The sequence below is a fragment of the Adelges cooleyi genome, unplaced genomic scaffold (assembly GCF_023614345.1).
Source record: "Adelges cooleyi isolate 19-005CV unplaced genomic scaffold, UGA_ACOO_1.1 ACOO_flye_CR_arks_rails_tigmint_CR_PRNA_22, whole genome shotgun sequence".
NCBI classification, from domain to species: domain Eukaryota; kingdom Metazoa; phylum Arthropoda; class Insecta; order Hemiptera; family Adelgidae; genus Adelges; species Adelges cooleyi.
The window spans coordinates 47,994-56,835 of NW_026095882.1; the positions used below are offsets into that span (position 1 = coordinate 47,994).

At 24.5% G+C, this 8,842-nt stretch overlaps 1 long non-coding RNA gene across 3 annotated transcripts; it reads right to left on the reverse strand.

Annotated features, from left to right (window-relative positions):
- Nucleotides 1-2,040: 2,040 nt before the first annotated feature.
- On the reverse strand, nucleotides 2,041-8,132 carry LOC126835104 (uncharacterized). 3 transcript variants are annotated; one of them, XR_007685138.1, is made up of 4 exons: nucleotides 8,004-8,132; nucleotides 7,749-7,937; nucleotides 2,465-2,653; nucleotides 2,041-2,398 (listed from the first exon to the last, which is right to left on the reverse strand). It is a non-coding gene; the product is annotated as an uncharacterized LOC126835104 (long non-coding RNA). The 3 variants fall into 3 exon arrangements; XR_007685140.1 differs by lacking the exon at nucleotides 2,465-2,653; XR_007685139.1 differs by lacking the exons at nucleotides 2,041-2,398; nucleotides 2,465-2,653 and adding an exon at nucleotides 7,325-7,682.
- Nucleotides 8,133-8,842: the final 710 nt, after the last annotated feature.

Genomic DNA, 8,842 nt, shown 5'->3' on the forward strand with positions numbered 1-8,842 from the left:
CAATTTATTCAAAATATGTTCTGTGCTCAAATAATTGTTTTAAACAATTTACACTAAATAAGGAATTTTGGATTTAATTTGCTTACTATTTTAATTCTACAGTAAATATTTAAAATGTTGCTTATTTTACATTTATAACTAACTTTTTTTTATTATACAACAACTTTATTAATAAAAAATAATGCAATAAAGTGGACTGTGTTTAAATGATTAAGATGTCTAAAGACTAGATGTTTGTAAACAGTGTTTTAGGAACCTACAACAAAATCACAGTTAAGTTTGAAATTGTATTAATTATCGACTTAATTTAAGCCGGTAGTTCCAAACTGTGATTCAAAGTACTTTTACTTTTTTTTCTGTTTTCCCCATCCTGTTGGCAAAAAAGATTTGATTTTTCTGTAACGGTCAATTTTTCAACATCATTGATATTTCATTTTTTTTAAGTCAAGTTATTTCTTATTAAGATCCCGTTAATAAAAATATGGATCAATAGTTTGTGACTCAATTACACAAAATCACACAGTGATACTCAAACTTCAGAAATAAAGTTAGGGTTTGTGTCACGCAAACATTAAATTATCAGAACTTGTCTTTTTTATTTTATTAATAACTATTAAATTAAATAGTTTATATGTTTCTAATCTTTTTATTAGTACTTACTAATTATTATTATAACTTATAAGGTGTATAATGTTATAATAATAGTGATTCTAAAGCCTTTATAATAAAATATGTCTGTTTCAAAAATTTCAAATTGAAAAGTTAATTCTTTTACAGTTGAATTTGCTAATTTTGATTTTATGTATAATCAGTATTTTCTTATTTTTATTATTTTGTTCACTATTTAATATCTAGAAAATTAAAAGCTTAATAGATTTTAGTTATTTAAAAAGAAAACCATTATTTGATATTTCCTTGTTTACTATACAAATTAAAGTATTGACATTATTAAACTATTATAACGGGTACGTTTTACTAAGATTATGTAAAAGTGGCAATATTAAATCAAAAATAGCCTTAGCTAAATTGTAGTATCTAAATTTAACAATTATTCTGTAATAAAACACATTTTTAAGGATTTAAATTTTATGGAATTTGTACGCGACAAGTTTGTCTGATTTTATACACATACATACATGTATACTATATTTATGTATAAATACAAATAATTATAAAATCAATTATACTAACTTATAATGCATAGTTGTTAAAAATAAAATTTGTTTACCTTAAATGATGCAAATAATGGTTAAAAGAATATTTTCTGTAATGCGTATGCGACAATTTTCCTACTTTAAAGAGTTAAAAAACAATTTTTATTAATTTTTACTGTGTACTTTACAAAATTTGAACATTGATAACACATAGTCAAACAATTGTGTTGATAAATTTCAACGACAAATATATAGTATAGTATAACATTTAAAGAACAATAATAATCTTTTGTCTGATAATATAAGTATTTAACTAATAAAATATTCATAAACTAATTATTAATACAACAATAAATTTAAAAATTACAAATGTTACTATTTTGAAAATATTCAATCAAAAATATTAAACAAAAACAATATCTATACATTTGAAATTGTTCAACTTCTATAATACTGATTTAATTTTTTTTCTTTTTACAATCGTTGGTAATTAAACAAATCTAACAAAATCAAAATTCAATAAATAAAATTAACTATAAGAATTATCTTAGGCAAGTTCAAAAAAATAATTTAATTGATTTACTGAATTCATTAAATACAAATTAATAGAATTACTACTTTTTTAAAGAGAGAATTATTGTATATTAATTAATTTGATATAAAATTTAACTTTGATAGCCAAATACCTGTGTCAGTTATAGCTAAAACTTTATGATAAAATATCCGTAATGTATGTCAGACACACAATATATGGGTTATATCATTGTAAGAAATAACTAAACTGAAAGCAGACATTTGAACTACCTTAGATAAGTTTAATCAAATACAAATAATATACTTACATATTATTATAAATATTGGTATAATCAAGAAGTGATTCCTTGTATGTAGTAGTATGAAATTCATACATTAATTACTGATATTTTTAAAAATAAATGAAACGGGTATATGAGTATTATCAACCCACATACACAAATACATGCATTAATAATTATTTTAAGTTAACACAACACACTTTTCTTTCAAATTGCTTAGTGTTGATATTATACATTCACATGAAAAAATGTCACATTAGAAATAAATGTTTTATACTTATAATTTACACCTTGATATATAATTGTAAGGTCTTGGGTCCGATTGGAAAGACATATCCATAGCAATTGATATGTCATACTCAAAACCAATTTTACATGATAACATTGGTTTTTAAAAGATGAAATATTTTCAGTAAAAAAGCATTCAACCTAAATTAAAAAAGCTAATTGAAATCGTACTGTATTAAATTACCCATTAAACTCTAATAAACTTACCTATTAAATTAATGCTTTATATTTGTAATTTACACCTTGATATAAAATTGTAAGGTCTTCAGTCTTGGGTCCAATTGAAAAGACATTTCCATAGTAATTGGTATAGCCTATTCTCAACGCCATAGATATTTCTGACATGATAACATTGATTTTTAAATGGTAAAAGATTTTCGGAAAAAAGCATTCAACCTAAAATAAAAAAGCTAATTGAATTCGTATTGTATTAAATTATCTATTAAACTTTAATACACTTACCTATTAAATTAATGGTGTGTCCAAGAATGTAACGTCAAAATAAAGTCGAGAGCAAATATTATCAATTGATATATTTAAACAATTATAAAATAACGAGTTATGACATAACTACAATAAGCATGCTATCATATTTACTATAAAATATAATGTAAATTTACTAACATTTTTTAATTGAGTTTGCAATTTCTCATTTCACTAATGGAAAACGTGTGAACTTCGAAGTCGAAATTTGTTAGCGATGAGGTTATGTACAAATAATAAATATAATGCGATTTTGTACAAATAATAAAATATATTATGGGTACTGGTCACTTGATTATTCCGTGGTAACTGATGCATAGTTTAGATACTAGATTGTTATCCGAGATAACCAGCTAATGACTAGCTCCAGCTAGATTAGGTTAAAGTGTAAAGTCCGTTATCCGTAACAGTCTACCTTTCGTCTAATAATGTATGGTTATTTATTATACCTGATTATGATACGGAATGCGTTAACATCAAATTATTATTATATTTGATGTGATGACCGTCGTAATAAAACTACTTGTCTTTGTCGAATCGAATGAAATTATTAAGAAATATAGACAAAAATTCAAATCTTTACAAAGTCATAAACAGCGAACAAATGGATGAAAATTAAAAATTCAAACGCTAACATTTTTTTAGATTTTTTGTCTTTATATTTATGGAATTTAAAACATATGTTCCCATTTGAAAAAACGAGGTTCGTACTTATTTAACGTATAAGGGTTGAAGATAAAATTTTTCTAAATATTGAAAAATGTAGCTAAATATGTACCTAAAATTTTAGGAAAAAAAAAATTCGCAAAATATTCATACTTTCAGAGAAAATGAGTGTCTTACGTTAGTTGGATCACCCTGTATACGATACAATCTAGGTTACAGACGTAATTGGTCCTTGTATAAACAACTTAAATATTACTCATGATTTCTTCAGTGTACACTTATAATACCATATAAGGTTATATAATATTTATTACTTATCCATGACCCAAATAAACAATATTAATTATATTCAATAAGGCCAGATATTATGAAAACACTAATATATAAGCCAGAAACTTGATGTGTTTACTAGCCATCTTAGATACTAGCTTGTTAATGTACTATTTCATTATCTATATTTCCACCACTACTCTAAATTTATTCGGTACTTCGACGAGAAAAGAAAATACTTCGGCTGAAAAACTTTTTTTTTTTCTACCGACACCTTTTTCATAATAGTATAAATAACCCTCAGAAATGTTGGAAAAACACACTACCCAATACCTATCGATATAAATTTCTATTTATTTATGTAAAACACTGAAGTAATTATTAGTTTTCACATTTCACATATATATTTTACAATATCAATTAATGAATTATTATTATTATTCAACGAACCCCACACGGAACTAAGTATCTTATTTTCATCTCTTGTAGAAATATTAAATTCATTGATCACGTTTTCTTGTATTATGCACTGTTGTACTGGTAACAACATTGCATTGTTTTAAAATCCTTCTATAAAGTCTGGCTAGTTCCTAAAATTATTACGATTTTTAATAAACAATGTGAATACTACTGTTTTAGAATTAATGTGTCTCGAATTTTTTTTTTATTAAATGAAGTCCGTGTCAGCTGTGGCCATTGGAAAACTCGAATTTTTACTATTATATTAATCAATCAATTTATAGACAGTTACATTTTTTTTTAATCATATAATTAGATTAAAAAAATGTTACCGACGGATTTTTGCAAATCCCTGCATTTGCTGTATACAAATGAACAATCAAATATAAAAACAATATACAATTTTTAGAATTCATTATTGTCTGTTTTTTTTTCAATGCTTAAGATATTTGAATACTGTTCTGCCGTTGTTTAAAACTTAAATGATTCTTATTCTTTTAAACGGCTACTGTCATAGCGATTTCAGTGTAAAAAGTATAAAAGTTGTATAAGCGCATATGAATTTTGTTTGTTCAATGTAATTTAAATTTCAATTTTGAAATAAATAATCGTGGCTATAGCCTATCAATCGTAAAAAAATAGTAGTTGTTTTACCGTTTGACAAAAACAAAAAAATGTATCTAGTACCTATTTACAAAACCGTCACATAGCAATATATTATTACTTTTTAGCTTGTTGTGAACCAAATGTTTTATAGGAAAAAGATTGAACGACATAATATCATTGAACAATAGTGTGGTATTATATAGGTGACATCATCTGAAAGATACAACAAAATAACATTCCCTTACAAAAGTTTCACAAAAATTTAACCCATTTACAATTTATAGTTTATTTAAAGAAAAACTTTTAAATATTTATTGTTGTTTATTCAATAGTCGAACAGGGATATAAAAGCTTACTTAAAAATCATATTAGTCTGTAAATAAGTTTTTTTTTTTTTAATTCGAAATATACAATCTATGCCCTAGGCATAATAAGAATATGTGCTACAAGTAATTTCACATGTATAGGGTGAGGGAACAAACCATCCAGTGATCGCACTTCCTTTTGCTTATTTATATATAAATCGTATATATAAATTTTTAAATTAAAATTTTTTTTTTTTTTTGGTTAATCATTAAGAAGATCGCTACACCAGTTTCTTTTTAGTCGCCGTGGTGGGTTTCCAGGAATCGTGTGAGTTGCTAGTCCAGATATAAGAGGTTTTGGGTGAGAGGACAGTTTATGGAAGAAACGTTTATAGAACGTTTTGGCTTCTTCATGTATAGTTTTAATTTTTAAGTCGGAGTGGATAGAGAAATTAGAAACATAAGGTGGGGCATTGGTGATGGAGTGAAGGATTTTGTTTTAAGTGGTTTGTATTTTATTAAGATTTGATTTCTTGGCATTGTCCCAGAGTTGAAGTCCATATGTCCACATAGGCTTTATTAAGGATTTGTAAATGAGCAATTTTATAATTAATTTAGTAAGTTTATTAGGTAATAATGTTTTAAGCAACCGATGACGTGCGTTTAAGGCAAGTTTTTTTTCTCTTACGTGTAATGCCCAAGTGAGGCGCCGATCAATGGTTAGCCCTAGGTATTTTATTGATTGAGATGAAGGGATGGGTATATCAGCTAAAGAAACTTCGGGACATGGATAATGTTTATTAGAAACATTAAATTATCAGAACTTGTCTTTTTTATTTTATTAATAACTATTAAATTAAATAGTTTATATGTTTCTAATCTTTTTATTAGTACTTACTAATTATTATTATAACTTATAAGGTGTATAATGTTATAATAATAGTGATTCTAAAGCCTTTATAATAAAATATGTCTGTTTCAAAAATTTCAAATTGAAAAGTTAATTCTTTTACAGTTGAATTTGCTAATTTTGATTTTATGTATAATCAGTATTTTCTTATTTTTATTATTTTGTTCACTATTTAATATCTAGAAAATTAAAAGCTTAATAGATTTTAGTTATTTAAAAAGAAAACCATTATTTGATATTTCCTTGTTTACTATACAAATTAAAGTATTGACATTATTAAACTATTATAACGGGTACGTTTTACTAAGATTATGTAAAAGTGGCAATATTAAATCAAAAATAGCCTTAGCTAAATTGTAGTATCTAAATTTAACAATTATTCTGTAATAAAACACATTTTTAAGGATTTAAATTTTATGGAATTTGTACGCGACAAGTTTGTCTGATTTTATACACATACATACATGTATACTATATTTATGTATAAATACAAATAATTATAAAATCAATTATACTAACTTATAATGCATAGTTGTTAAAAATAAAATTTGTTTACCTTAAATGATGCAAATAATGGTTAAAAGAATATTTTCTGTAATGCGTATGCGACAATTTTCCTACTTTAAAGAGTTAAAAAACAATTTTTATTAATTTTTACTGTGTACTTTACAAAATTTGAACATTGATAACACATAGTCAAACAATTGTGTTGATAAATTTCAACGACAAATATATAGTATAGTATAACATTTAAAGAACAATAATAATCTTTTGTCTGATAATATAAGTATTTAACTAATAAAATTTTCATAAACTAATTATTAATACAACAATAAATTTAAAAATTACAAATGTTACTATTTTGAAAATATTCAATCAAAAATATTAAACAAAAACAATATCTATACATTTGAAATTGTTCAACTTCTATAATACTGATTTAATTTTTTTTCTTTTTACAATCGTTGGTAATTAAACAAATCTAACAAAATCAAAATTCAATAAATAAAATTAACTATAAGAATTATCTTAGGCAAGTTCAAAAAAATAATTTAATTGATTTACTGAATTCATTAAATACAAATTAATAGAATTACTACTTTTTTAAAGAGAGAATTATTGTATATTAATTAATTTGATATAAAATTTAACTTTGATAGCCAAATACCTGTGTCAGTTATAGCTAAAACTTTATGATAAAATATCCGTAATGTATGTCAGACACACAATATATGGGTTATATCATTGTAAGAAATAACTAAACTGAAAGCAGACATTTGAACTACCTTAGATAAGTTTAATCAAATACAAATAATATACTTACATATTATTATAAATATTGGTATAATCAAGAAGTGATTCCTTGTATGTAGTAGTATGAAATTCATACATTAATTACTGATATTTTTAAAAATAAATGAAACGGGTATATGAGTATTATCAACCCACATACACAAATACATGCATTAATAATTATTTTAAGTTAACACAACACACTTTTCTTTCAAATTGCTTAGTGTTGATATTATACATTCACATGAAAAAATGTCACATTAGAAATAAATGTTTTATACTTATAATTTACACCTTGATATATAATTGTAAGGTCTTGGGTCCGATTGGAAAGACATATCCATAGCAATTGATATGTCATACTCAAAACCAATTTTACATGATAACATTGGTTTTTAAAAGATGAAATATTTTCAGTAAAAAAGCATTCAACCTAAATTAAAAAAGCTAATTGAAATCGTACTGTATTAAATTACCCATTAAACTCTAATAAACTTACCTATTAAATTAATGCTTTATATTTGTAATTTACACCTTGATATAAAATTGTAAGGTCTTCAGTCTTGGGTCCAATTGAAAAGACATTTCCATAGTAATTGGTATAGCCTATTCTCAACGCCATAGATATTTCTGACATGATAACATTGATTTTTAAATGGTAAAAGATTTTCGGAAAAAAGCATTCAACCTAAAATAAAAAAGCTAATTGAATTCGTATTGTATTAAATTATCTATTAAACTTTAATACACTTACCTATTAAATTAATGGTGTGTCCAAGAATGTAACGTCAAAATAAAGTCGAGAGCAAATATTATCAATTGATATATTTAAACAATTATAAAATAACGAGTTATGACATAACTACAATAAGCATGCTATCATATTTACTATAAAATATAATGTAAATTTACTAACATTTTTTAATTGAGTTTGCAATTTCTCATTTCACTAATGGAAAACGTGTGAACTTCGAAGTCGAAATTTGTTAGCGATGAGGTTATGTACAAATAATAAATATAATGCGATTTTGTACAAATAATAAAATATATTATGGGTACTGGTCACTTGATTATTCCGTGGTAACTGATGCATAGTTTAGATACTAGATTGTTATCCGAGATAACCAGCTAATGACTAGCTCCAGCTAGATTAGGTTAAAGTGTAAAGTCCGTTATCCGTAACAGTCTACCTTTCGTCTAATAATGTATGGTTATTTATTATACCTGATTATGATACGGAATGCGTTAACATCAAATTATTATTATATTTGATGTGATGACCGTCGTAATAAAACTACTTGTCTTTGTCGAATCGAATGAAATTATTAAGAAATATAGACAAAAATTCAAATCTTTACAAAGTCATAAACAGCGAACAAATGGATGAAAATTAAAAATTCAAACGCTAACATTTTTTTAGATTTTTTGTCTTTATATTTATGGAATTTAAAACATATGTTCCCATTTGAAAAAACGAGGTTCGTACTTATTTAACGTATAAGGGTTGAAGATAAAATTTTTCTAAATATTGAAAAATGTAGCTAAATATGTATCTAAAATTTTAGGAAAAAAAAAATTCGCAAAATATTCATA